Consider the following 13,350-nt stretch of genomic DNA (forward strand, 5'->3'; position numbering starts at 1 on the left):
GAGCAAATTTATCCCTACCAAGGTTGGACGTAAAGGCATTACAAATAAGCCTGGCCTGAGTGGACACAAACGCAGCTCAGCATTATTTGAAAATTTAAACTTGCTTTGTTCAGAACCCAGAGAATCTTTAGGAAATTGTCATCTATCTATACAGGGATCTGGCATTATTTCAGGGTACTCTACTTTTGGAAAGAGGATACAGCTGCCCACAATTTTTTACTCCAATTAGAAGATTTTTTGGCATTTATTACTTTTTAACTTGTTTTGCATAACACTATCTATTTAGCTGGGTCACAGAGAAAACCATATTTTCTATTTAAAATGATTTGTGTACATCGCTTGACCACCTCAATGGTTTAGCAGAGGAAAAAGGCGGCGATTAAACAGTTTCAAATGAGGTGTCCTGCTGATTTTATCAAGTCTGCTGAATGTATAATGAAAAAGGAGAAGCTGACAGCAACACTGCACTGAGGAAATACAGACTACCTTATCTGAACCATTTAAGGAGGTCCAATTATAGATCAAATTTAAAGGGTAGAAACGGCAGATTTACAGACACAAATCAATGAGCATGGTAATCCCGCTGAATATGACAGATACTCCTGTTACAGAATATTGCTGTGGCTGAGGATCGTTACCTTCACAGCACCGGATACATCACCTCCAAAGCAGTGGGAAACGTCAATGTAGACCAGCATTAGAAGCAATGACTATTCATTTAGGTTCTGGGAGCAAAAGGCAACCCCATTCCCCCTCTTTGGGGTTAAAAACAAAACCCTAAGATGGTCTAAAGGAACATTAAAAGCCCTTTGAAAAGGAGGCAGACATTAAACATACATAGAAGTGGTGTATTCCAAAACACCCCAGCATATTGCAGGGGCAGACTCGCCAAATCAAGCCTCTGATTTCAAAATAAACATGTCCTTGAAAAATCTGGAAAGAGGGCCACATTTCACCAATGCTTTCATTAGTTCCCAGCTCACCAGGAGATTCAGGAGTCAAAGGAAAAAAACCCAAAAACCTCAGTTTCTGTTTCAAGGCATAAGTAGAAACCTAAATTCTCTAGGTCTCGCTAGGAAAAACCAAGCTGGTTTTGTGTGGAAAACAAAGGACAGCTGTCAGGAGGAAACAAGAAAATTGCAAATGAGGAAATCTCTGAAAAAAATTCTTCCAGATAGAAAACGTTCCTGCAGAGTGGCCAAAGGCAGGCTTGCCTTCCAATGTGTCCAAGATTATCTATCTTGAGGAAGAGCCCAAGGGTAAATGGGTTAACAGGCTCGAAATCCACATTTAAAAAGGATACAAAAAGACATGGTATTTACCCAAGAGCTAACAACTTTGTAGAGAATGGAAATGAATTACTGTTAAAGAAATAAACCAAGCTTGGCTTAAAGGCATTTTTCCTGGGGGTTGGGGGTGGGGGTGGGGGTGTCACACAAAACCGCCAGCCATTTTTTGTCTTCTGGCCCATCTCCCCTGGCACAGTCACAGTAAGTATCTTTACTCTATTCTCTCTCCCGGGCATGGATCTGCTTCTGTGCAGCTTCATTCAATATTTTAATGGAAAAAAAAGTTCCCCCCCAGCCAAACAATTCTTCCTTCATCAGAAGCTGCCTCCTGTGTGGCAGTAACACCACAGACATAACTTCTGTAAGTGGAAAAGATACATCAGAACCCCGAACTACTGGTTCAATAAGGGTCTGTTTTATGTTTGTTGGGGTCAGGAGGGCTCTCCACAGTGTAGAGGTGGTGGGTGAATACAGGAAAGACATGAACAAGGTATTTCTGCTTTCCTGTCTTCGCCTCCATCTTTGGCACACACAGTAGGAGACGTTCTCTGGAAAGAACCTCCTAAACTATGCTTGATTCTGCTCCCTCTGAAGCCAAAGACAAATAGGTTCCAAAAGAAATGTAAAGAGAAGGCGATTCAATCTCGAGAGAATTTCTACATCATCTGCAATTAGCTCCTACCCCAGCTCTCAGGAAAGGAGGGCTCTGGCGCCCCCCTGCATGAGACCACAGAAGTGCTAGGAAACGGCACAGTCCCTGTCAACAGGTTTTTGGCTGCACACATCTGCTACACAGAAAGTTTGGGTAATGATTCACACAGGAGTGCAACTGTCAAAGCCACAAGAGGGCAGAGTAAAATCAGCACAGAACTTCAAGGCAATGCAATGAGAGGCACAAGAAAAGAGGAACTGTTAATTTTTAAAAAAGGCATGAACATGATATCCCTAATGTTATTCCAACTCCCAGATCTTGACCCTAGCCCCAATCTAGATACAACAAATCATTAGACAAATGCCATACAGATACAGCCATCATGTGACCTACAAAATATTCGAACACCACATCCCACTTTCCCCATATGCCATTACTAGAAGCCCAGAGCATCCACTGCTTCAGCTCCTAGTCACCCCACCAGGCACCACCATACATAAAGCTAGGGCTAATTCTTTTGAAGAACCATTTGCACTATTTCCTATTCTAAAAACATGGATACCTCTGAGTTCCAAACTATCTGGTTCCTGATATGGAAATGGAGAGGAGACTGCTTTATACACAGCATGTGCAGTTAAGGAGGCAGATGCTAATGACACCTGCTTTCCATACGTGGCGCTCTGTGAATACAACACATACGTGGACAGTGCTCCATGAGCTCCCACCCTAGCAGTAAGGAGAGCACACCAGGGGAAGCAAACAGGACCCAAATGCTGAGCACCAATGCCACATGTAATGCCTATGTCACTAGTTCTTATAGCAACCCACTGTAGTGGTAACCATCTCACCCAGGATTATAGGTCCAACATGCACAGGGCAAAATTCCATCTCAGATGCTACCTTATGTGGCCTTCTCACATATATGTCTATATGTACACGACAGTTCAGAAAGGACACACAAGACTGGTCCATGTCTTACTACTACCCTCAGGCTCTCCCTTCACTTCCTCAATGCATACTTCTCATTCTACTATCACTTCCCAAACACCCATGCTATTTTCAGCCTTCTCGCCTTGGTATGTGGCAGTCCCTGGGCCCCTTGATGATTCACAGCACTCCTAATCACCTTCAAACCCCAGTTGAGAGGCCACTTCTTCCCAAGAGTCTTCATTGATTACCACCCACCCCATGAGAGCTTACCACTCTCCTCCAAGACCTGTCCACCTTCCACAGCTACAGACACACACCAAAGCTAGCATATAAGCACCAAACATCTCCATGTTGGAGTATACTGTGATGAAGAGAAAATGCAATTGGCCAGGAGCCAGGGAAACTGAACAGGTCCCAAGGAGTAACGATAGCAACCGACATCTTATGAGGTGTAAAAGAACATTTACTGCCTAGTGCCTAATTCACCACATCAGGATGAATAAAGGCAATCAGATATAACCTAAGTTGAATTTTCAAAAAGATGTCTTAAGGCAACAAAACTACATTCAGTTCCTGTCGTCATATGGCCAAGCCTCCCACTGCCACAGGGGTGGGTTCCTGCATTTTGCTAGTGAAGCTCCCCATCTCATCAGGAGTTTCCATGTAGTTGCTCCTTAGCAACCTCCACAAGTCTGCCTTTTTTGATCACCCACAGTGACTGAGTAACCACTGCTGCTTACAGAACAAAGCTCTTTAAAACAGAAAAGCAAGGAACAATTCAATGATTGGCAACCCTGGGAATGGCTCCATACATACTCACACCCTACCTTATCCCCCAGGCCCACTGTCCTCCTTTGTGTCCATCCCTCACTGAGGCAGCCTCTCTTGATACCTAACACTCCGAGAAGCCAGGCTGTGGAAAGACAGACATAGGAGAAAATCTAAATCCCAGGGAGCTGGCACTAGCAGGGGCAGGAACTATGCTCTATGTTCTCTTAATCCACGGCAGCCACTCAGGTGGGCACTGCCTGGCCTTGGCTGCCCTAGCAAGATGCTCACTAAAAGACTCTTCCTGTAAATGACACCCTGCAAAGTCCTGGGAAGAGGGCACTGTCAACCTATCATTGTCCCACCTACAGATCTGCGAAGAACACTGGGGAGCCAAGCACATCTGCTGACCTCCAGAAGGGGCTGATGCATTCTACCCAAAGGTCACATCTTCACCCAAGATTTTAAATGAAGTATCTGTTCTTGTAAGTCAAAAGTCACTGGCTTAAAAAAATGCTGTAATGTAAATTATAAGTGTTGAGACTAAAAAAGAAAATTATAAAATGCAGAATATTAATAATAGAAAAACATCACACAAAAACATCATTTCCAAAGATACAACAGTTTATAAGCTGAAAGACAGATACACAGTTAGAAAAGCAAATTGTAAAAAAGTAGCCATTGTCGGCCTTTAAATTAACAAAGATTAAAAAGAGTAACAATTAGCATCAACAAAAATGTGGTACAATGGGCACTGAAGCATTGGAGGGGCAGAAGGGGACAAAACTTTTCTGCTGGTAATTTAGAAATCAGAAAGAAGTTGTGCATCTGCCAGGAGTGGTGGCGCACGCCTTTAATCCCAGCACTTGGGAGGCAGAGGCAGGTGGATTTCTGAGTTCGGGCCAACCTGGTCTACAAAGTGAATTCCAGGACAGCCAGGGCTACACAGAGAAACCCTGTCTCAAAAAAACCAAAAAGAAGTTGTGTATCCCCACCAAGCCCTCCTACAAGGGAGCTGCTCTAAGAAACAAAGTCCTATACATAGACGGGCTATTGTTTAGATCAGCAAACAGCAGCAATAAAACAAAAACCTAGAGAAATCTAAAGTTCTAATAAGCAAGAATGGAAGAAATAAATAATGCAATATTATATGTACAAATCAATTAAACATGTCAAAACAGAAATATTTTCATTTGCAATAAAAAGGGTCCACAGGGAACCTTGAGGAGAGAGAGCATCTTCTATGGCAGTATTAGTAGACGTGCTTCCATAATACAAATGACACAAGGCCGCAAGCCCAAGAATCAAAATAGCTGCCTACTCCTGAATGACTATTTCTACTCTGTTTACTTGTACTTTATTTTTCTCTCCAAAAATCACACACTGCTTGTAATTTTAAGGTATAAACCTGGAGAAAAATCCAACATTATAAAAGAAAAAAACAAAGCTAGCAAATCACCAAGATCTTGCTACCATTACATGCAGATGCAGCAGCAGCAGCAGCAGCAGCAGCAGCACTCCTCATGAAATCGCCACACAGACTGGAAGGTCAATTCATGTGTGAGTCAAGAGGACCAAGAAAAGGTAGCAGTTAGTCACCATAAGTATGCCTGTCTCTCTTTAGCTGGTCCTAAGGAGACCTTCTTTAGGACTGACTGACTCAGAGGGAAAGTCAGCCATCTAATCAAGTCTAGAGCACACCACACTCATCTAGAAGCACACTCTGGCAAACAACAGCAACAATGGACTCATGGTCATGAGGAATTCCAGGTCACACTGACATCCCCTGGCTTTGTGGCTCTTTAGACATGGCACATTGTACTGGTCCCACTTTTTAAACTGGGAGATTGACACTCAGAGATAAGGAACTTGATCCAATCTCATGGCTCATGCTTAAAGCACATCAACAATTTTGAAGCCAAAATTTGTTTTGTTTTGTTTTGTTTTGTTGGGGGGGTGGTGTTGTTTGGTTTGGTTTGGAGTCTTCCTCCATAGCCTAGATTGACATGGAAAAGTGGTCCTCCTGCCTCAATATCATCTGCCGCCTCCCTGTCTCCAACTCCACTTTTCTTTTTTCTTTTGTTTGTATCTGTAGTACTGGGCATGGGACCTAGGGCCTCACACATGCCAGGCGAGCACCATGCCAATGTCCTACACCGTCCTCCTGAGAGTCACAGGGCTTTCTCCCTTCCACCACCTGTCTTACACAGGAAAGCCAAATGCTAAAGTCAAGGTTAGTAAGTGAGTCGAGCATTGAGCTAATGCTCACAGTGAGCCTAATCACCACACATCTGAATACAATCTGTATTGCTTTATAACTTTCATTTTACTTAAAAACTCAAAAAATATATTTGAATTTTAGTTAATGTTTTCAATGATTAAATGTATTGTTATTGTCTAGCACTGACACTTAGGCATATGTTCTTAGAGTATTTATATTACAATAGCCACATTTTTCAAAAATAAAATTAAGTCTTAATTTTCTGAAACCTCAGAAGGTACTTAACAGCATTAGTGCAGATTGAATAGCCTTTATCCAAAATGATTGGGATCAAAAATAATTTGAATTTCGGATTTGGGGAAATGTGCATACATACAATTATAATGAGATATCTTGGGATGGGACCCAAGTCTACACATGAAATCATCTGCTTCATATGCAACCTATACACATAGCCTGAAGGTAATTTTATGCAATACGTAAGGGGATCTCAGTTCCCACTGCAACCTGTCACATGAAGTCCAGTGTGGTGTCTACCTGCAGTCAAGATCCCCAATTTCACACTTCAGAGCTGGGATGCTCAACCTATGGTTCAGCCTAAACCTGTTTTTCTGTAAGAATTCAGAATAAATTCTGAACGTCTTGTGAAAACTCACAGCCATTTACTTGCTCTGTATGCTTTAAAATGCTTGCATTAACACAGAATGTATGCGGTTTTAGTTTTGAGAGGTATATTCTTTTATATATCAATGTTTGCTTAAATACTAAATCAAACGTAACAATTCTATACTCACTGTTACTGGACAACTGGAGAAATCAAAACTGAAAGGCTTCTCCACACTGTGCTGCTACCCAAGCTCTAAGAATCTGGCAGGAGGAAATCTGCTTCTTCTAAGTCCCAGGCTTAAACTCAGACTGATGCTCCCAGAGTCCTCAGCCCTGAAGCCATGTGTAGAGGATAGCCCCCATTTTAAAGACTAGAACTGATACTCCACTTGTTTCAAATGATTTTCCTACAGCACAGCAGCTAGTAATAAGTACACTGAAGATTTAAACCTACAGTTCAGAGGCTAGGAAGCCCAGGCCCAATTCCGAAGCAACTCGGGACATGCCAGTTGCCCAAGCTCTGTAAACACACAGCTACTCAGGTAGGGAACAGTTCTGGGCTCCCTGGCCTCTCTGGGTACATCACTCTGAGCACAAGGTACCATTGCCTCACGTTTGATCAGTGACTCCTACAGGCTGAGGAAGACACTGTGTACAAAGCTGAATGCTGGGGCATAGTCAGAGCTCAATGAAAACTAGTTATTGTAATGACTCAGGGACAAGCTGCCTGTCCTCCAGCAGTGACCTGATATACTCATTCTCCACGGGTCCCTGAGTGGTAGCTTTAATGGGAACCAAGGTGTTCAAAATTTCTTTTCTCAATGCCGAGAAGTTCTAAGAGACAGCAAGAAATGGATCCCCACTGCTTTTCCCCAAATCAATTTTACCAGATCTTCACAGGAAAAAGGGCTGCCTCTGCTAAGGAGCAGTCTGTTTTAAGCACCCAAGGACCTGTCTGCCACTGTGGTCTGCCAAGGTGGAAGATGTATGCAGCGATAAAGGAGTCACGCAGAACTTTCTAATCCATCAGTGTCAGCTCTTCCTGACAGAGCGCTTACTCACACTTGCTCATTGTTAGTCAACTGGCCACTCTTCCTGCAGAAAACCTGGTGCTTTCCACGGACCTATGGATGGAGGTCATTTTTCACTCCATTCCTGCCTCCAAGGCCTCGTCTCCTGGTACTGGTGCTTGCACCGAGGCCAACAATGCCAGTGTGTGAAAAGCTGATTTATGAATACAAAGCAATGCTGGTGCCAGGGGACTGCACTCAGCCACTAGAGAGCAGTGGAGCACCTCTCCAGGCTCAGAGAGACTAAGCCACAGACTTGAAAAGGTTTAATTGTATGCATGCATTTCATTATAAGCCTTGGCCAAAAGCTTTAGAGGCAGGCGGCAGGGCAAGCAATCAGACAATCTTGCATGGCTTGCTGAAATCCAGATTTGTCCTTTGTCAGCATAAACAGTTTAATTTGATGTTTTCACTCCTGAGTAAGCACTGAGTATTACATCTAAACCCTCGTGAGGGGAAGAACGCCTCCTTTTCATCAACAAATGTACTTCAATGTCAGGGTCGACTTTTAATTCCCAATAAATTATTGGAAATATATTCCCAGTTAATATGCTGGGAAAATATATATTCTCAATCATCCAACATTCTTCACTAAAAAACTAGTATCTCAAGCAATGCAGCTCCTTCTCTACACATAAATGTAAGAAAATATTTAAAATACCCTTTGAAGGGAACGGGGGGGGGGGGGGGGGATTTTCCTCACAATTGTAACTGTAAGGTCTCATGGACCTGACAGGTTATAAACACTCCCAGGAAAAGCTTAAAATCTGGGGGTATCTAGGCTTAAAATGCTAAAGGTTTTCTTATTAATGTATTGTGGTGACACACCACTAGTTATGGCAAGAAACATTCTCTTAAAACAGAGGGCCACCTAACCCCATGCCTATGGACTAAGATGGAGGGTGACAATTGCTACAGATGTGTCTGTCCTACTTCCTGTCCTGCTTGCAAGGGTTAGTCTGCTTTGCAAGTCTTTCCCAAGCTGCCATGAACCCTCAAGAACAAAGCTTCAGAACCCTCAAGAACAAAGAGGGTGTTTCTCTTTTGGTCCCAGGCACTGCTGGTTACCGTGCAAACACGGCCAAGTCCAAGAACTACACCACACACAACCAGTCCCGCAAATGGCACAGAAATGGCATCAAGAAACTCCAGTCGCAAAGATACGAATCTCTTAGGGGGTTGACCCCAAGTTCCTGAGGAACATGTGCCTCGCCAAGAAGCACAACAAGAAAGGCCTGAAGAAGATGCAGGCCAACAATGCAAAGGCAGTGAGTGCGCGCGCAGAGGCCATCAAGGCCCTGGTGAAGCCTCAGGCCATCAAGCCCAAGATGCCAAAAGGCCCCAAACTCAAGCGGCTGGCTTTCATCGCTCATCCTAAGCTTGGGAAGCGGATTCGAAGCTACATGGCCAAGGGTCAGAGGCTCTGCCAACCGAAGCCCAAGGTCCAAACCAAGGCAGGGGCCAAAGCTCCAGCTAAGGCCCAGGCTTCAGCTCCAGCCCAGGCTCCCAAAGGTGCCCAGACCCCTGTGAAGGCCCCGTAGAAAAGGCTCCTGCCAGTGTGAAGACAGACGGACTGCTGTGACACACCTCCCCACACACTATTTGCAGATGACCAGTGTCTACAAATACTACAAATAAACTCAGGCAAGATCAAAAAAAAAAAAAAAAAAAAAAAAGAACAAAGAGGGCAAAGGTTTTTCCAAATTGTAAGCATACTTGATGTCAATAATAAAACATTGTGCAAAATAGAAATCCTACTTACTGAAAAAAACCGGACAGCTGCAAACCTTTCTCTTCAGACATGGAAGCAGTGTACATTCAGAGAGGTAAAGGAACCTACTCAAAGCTGCACAGCTAGTGCCGGCAGAATGGGACACTGACCCTATCTCTGGAGCTAGCACCACCCTCAGCCTATGAACTACCCAGAAACCCAGAAAGCGACTTTCCACTTAATCTGACCTAAAATCAGAGAGTGAAAGAGCAGCAAGCACTAGGTTGTTAAGTACAAAGACACTTTGCTTTTAGCAGGTCCAATTTTGAGACAAGAGCAGAGAAAGAGGAATTAGTTAACCTCAGTCTCTCTGAAGTGGGATTTAAAGCAAAGAACGTAAAACTGAACACTTTGTTTAACCGATCTAAAAGTACTCCTGGCCAGGGCTTTTATTTGGTTGTGGATAGACTGAGTACTGAACTCAAAAAAAAAAAAAAAAAAAAAAAAAAAAAAAGAAGATAACATTAATTCAATACCTTCAGTATTTTACCGACACCTTTATCTACCCCACAGAACCAAGAACAAAGTCCACTCTGGTCAGAATAGGTTATGAACCGTCAAAGGCTAGCGGTATTACATTCCGTTTCAGGTAACAACATGAATTTTAAAAGGAAAAGTTTTCTCATCTCTAACCTAAGGACACCATCTATTGGCTTAGTACCACCTTTGCAAAAACCAGGAAGCGAGATACAGAATTTAACCTGCAGGGACTTTCAGCTCCCAGCTGTTTCCTTTTTGGCAATTCATAGCTACAGAAATCTTAAGATTCAAAATCCATGTGTTACACAGTTTAAATCTTCTAAAATGGACCTTACTTGTACTAATCAAAGCTTGGAAAGGTGCCAGAGAAATCTTAGCACACAGAACTGCACAGAAAGTGTGTTGGCACTAAAATGACTGCAACACTACACAAACATCCACTATGTGCTTCCCAGAAAGGCTGACACTCAGGGCACCCACTGCATCTTCAAGCCCACTCAAGGGGACAGGACCTTTAGCCACTCGTGTTTTTCTTTGGCCACAGATCTCATATAGCTCAGTCTGGCCTAGAACTCAAAAATATAGACCTACTAGAATCTGCCCACTTCAGCTTTCATAGTGCTAGGATTAAAAGCATACATCCCCACTTTCTAGCCACCAATTTATAGCAGAAATCAAGGTTCATAGCCAGGGAATTCTGAACTTAGATTTAAAGATACACTGACTCTAGAAATGAGCTCTTTTCACAGCACCTCAAAAAATGGCAGAGAGCAACACATGCAGGTGAGTGTACAATGCCCACACAGTGTGTACACAGACATAACATCTCAGCACCCTAGAGGGAGCTGAAGGATCAGGAGGTGTGGCCTTGACATTCCCAAGATTAAAAACTACGTTCATTCACAGACCTGCCAAAATTAAAGATACTATAATCACTAAAACCACAAGGAGGGTTTTGAAGTCCAGCATGCAGAAGTCTCCCACTACTAAGATAGAGATCCCGAAGTGAGCTCGCAGGCCCAATTTATAGCTTATTAGGGTAATTCCGGAGTAGGTGGGCTTTGTCTTATTCTGTCTCTGAGGACATTCCATTACCTGGGCATGGGGGCTTGCTGGAAACTGACTATTGTCCCTGCTTCAGGCCAGGTGACGGGGCAGTTTCTGATTAGCTACTTGAAGCCTGAGTTTGTGAGCCTAATATCCTGAACTGCCAATTTGAAGCCTGTCATGGAGCCAGCCTAGCCTTCTCATTCCCTCCTTTCAGTAATGGGCCATCTTGAATGCTTGAGATGTTTCTGAGGTCCCTACTCTAGCAGCTCCAGCCAGTCCTACGTCAAGGAGAGAACCTAGTAACACAGCAGAAATGGCCACCTTTTAACTCAATTGTTTAGAGGTGCTGGCTGGTTGAAGACATCAGCTTCATTTTTAAAATAACAGATCTCAGGTTCCAGGAAGCTGGATCCAAGCAGAGCTAGGCCTGAGGCTAGGATTTCCATGACTTCTTCCAGGGTTCTAAGTTACACTAAGTATTCTCAATACTCGCCCAAAAGAGACCCTCAGGGTCACTGGCTGTCTGCACAAGCTTCCAAGAATGAAGTTCCCTATACGAGAACAGATCCTGGCTGCCTCTGACTCACAGGATTCAGGGAATAGACAAAAATCATAGCAATATATGATTTTAGGATTCCCAGTATAGCAAAAAGAACTACCAGCAATGCATAGACGGACCGGTCTTAGTCTTCTGAGAAGGTATCCAAGAAAGCCAAAGAACTAAATACAACTGCCGTTAAATCTATCCCTGACTCAGGAACTGACAATGAACATGGAAGAAACCACCCTGAAGCATGCTAATTTGGTCCCATACAAGATAACTTTCAAAAGCAAGTCATGTGGAGACACCATGTCCGCACAGCAGGCAGAGCAGGCATTCCAGCACTGAGGAGGCTGAGGCAGAAAATCGGGAGTTTGAGGCCAGCATGGGTACATGGCAAGCCTCAAATTTTATTAATAAATAAGGAAAGATAACTGGAAATGTGTGTAAAATACAGGAAAAAGTGATCCTCAACTGTCTATATGTGGTGGTTGAATAAGCATGGCCCCTCAAGTACTTGAATGCTTAGTCGTCAGGGTGTAGCATTATTTGAGAAGGATTAGGAGGTGTAGCCTACTAATTTTGTTACAGGAAGCTTCAAAAGTCTGCACCAGGCCCAGCTTTTCTTTCTCCTCTCTGCTTTCAGATCAGGACATAACTCTAAGATATTTCTCTAGCACCATGCATTCATGCCACCATCTCCACAACATGATAATAATGGTCTAAATCTCTGAAACTCAAATTTCCAGTTAAATGCTTTCTTTTATAAACGTCATCTTGGTCATGACATCTCCTCACAGCAATAGAACAGTGACCAAGACATCATCTATAATTCCGGCTTAATTGTAGGATTAATCTGTCTGTAAGACAAGACACTGGTTTGCTTCTGCCTCTCTGTCCCCATCGTCTAACCCACTCAGGGCCCTGATCCTGGGATTTGGTAGGTACATTCCAGTAATTAGGAAACTGTGTACTCACTTTACCTGGATAGACTTTACCTCAATGGCCCTCAGAGTGACCCCACATCTTCCCTAATGATGCATACCAATGTTTATTCCTTAAGTTAGTATTCCTAAATTGTCCAAGGGCCTCATTTCCAGGAATGTCATGCTTAAAATGTATTCACGTTAATTCTCTATGTGGATAAGCAGGCAAAATAAAAATTTTATATACCATGCCAATGCTGCTACAAGGAACACTGCCAACCTAACGAAAAGACAGTCCCCAAGCTTCTCCTGACATGACTTCAGTCTGCCTAATAAAGGAAAGCTGGCAAGTTCACAGCATAAGCTAATTAATCTGAGAATTAAGTGCCTGCATTTTGTCCATCTAAAAAGAAATGACTAAAACCTTATCACTTTTTAATTTAAAAAATAATTTTCAGAGACTCTTGCCCAGCTTTAACAAATCACATTAGTAGTCTCTTCCAAATTAATTTTCTAAAAGGGATGTCAGTAAACTAAAACTTTAACATTCTCTTTTCTAGGTTAGGCACTTCCTCGATAGGTGGAGAAACCTGTGGGAACCTCTCTACTTCTGAAGGTCAAATACAACAGTAGTGAAGAATCTTGCCACAGCTGTGCTGCTGCAGGGGGCTTGAGTGTGATTGTCACTGTGGTCAACATGATCGAGACAGGGCCAGACCACAGGGCCACAGGTCACTGTACTCTTCTCCCAGTAAAACCTCTAAAAGACCAGGCTTTAGTGAGACGTCCAGACCAGTGCCAGGAGATCACCTACCTATGCCAGCTGGCCAAGTGAGGAAGACAGAATGGGTGACATATTTAATGTAGAAAAGTACACTTTGTACACCTGGCTGGTTGCTCACACTATCCTATGGGCAGGCAAACTTTTGGTACCCCTTTCTATCAGTGCTTACTGTCAAATCAACAAAACAAAAACAAAACAAAAGGAAAAACAAAAAACCACCTTATTACAAAGTTTGGCTTCTACTTCTCATAATAAAGTCAAT

General features: G+C 43.1%; 1 protein-coding gene and 1 pseudogene across 2 annotated transcripts in view; one reads left to right on the forward strand and one right to left on the reverse strand.

Annotated features, from left to right (window-relative positions):
• Window positions 1-13,350, reverse strand: part of Psmb7 (proteasome (prosome, macropain) subunit, beta type 7) — a 55,907-nt gene that overhangs the window by 26,142 nt on the left and 16,415 nt on the right. The window lies entirely within an intron of this gene.
• Window positions 8,500-9,141, forward strand: Gm13586 (annotated as a pseudogene).

This window comes from Mus musculus, chromosome 2 (assembly GCF_000001635.26).
Source record: "Mus musculus strain C57BL/6J chromosome 2, GRCm38.p6 C57BL/6J".
In the NCBI taxonomy this organism is placed as follows: Eukaryota; Metazoa; Chordata; class Mammalia; order Rodentia; family Muridae; genus Mus; species Mus musculus.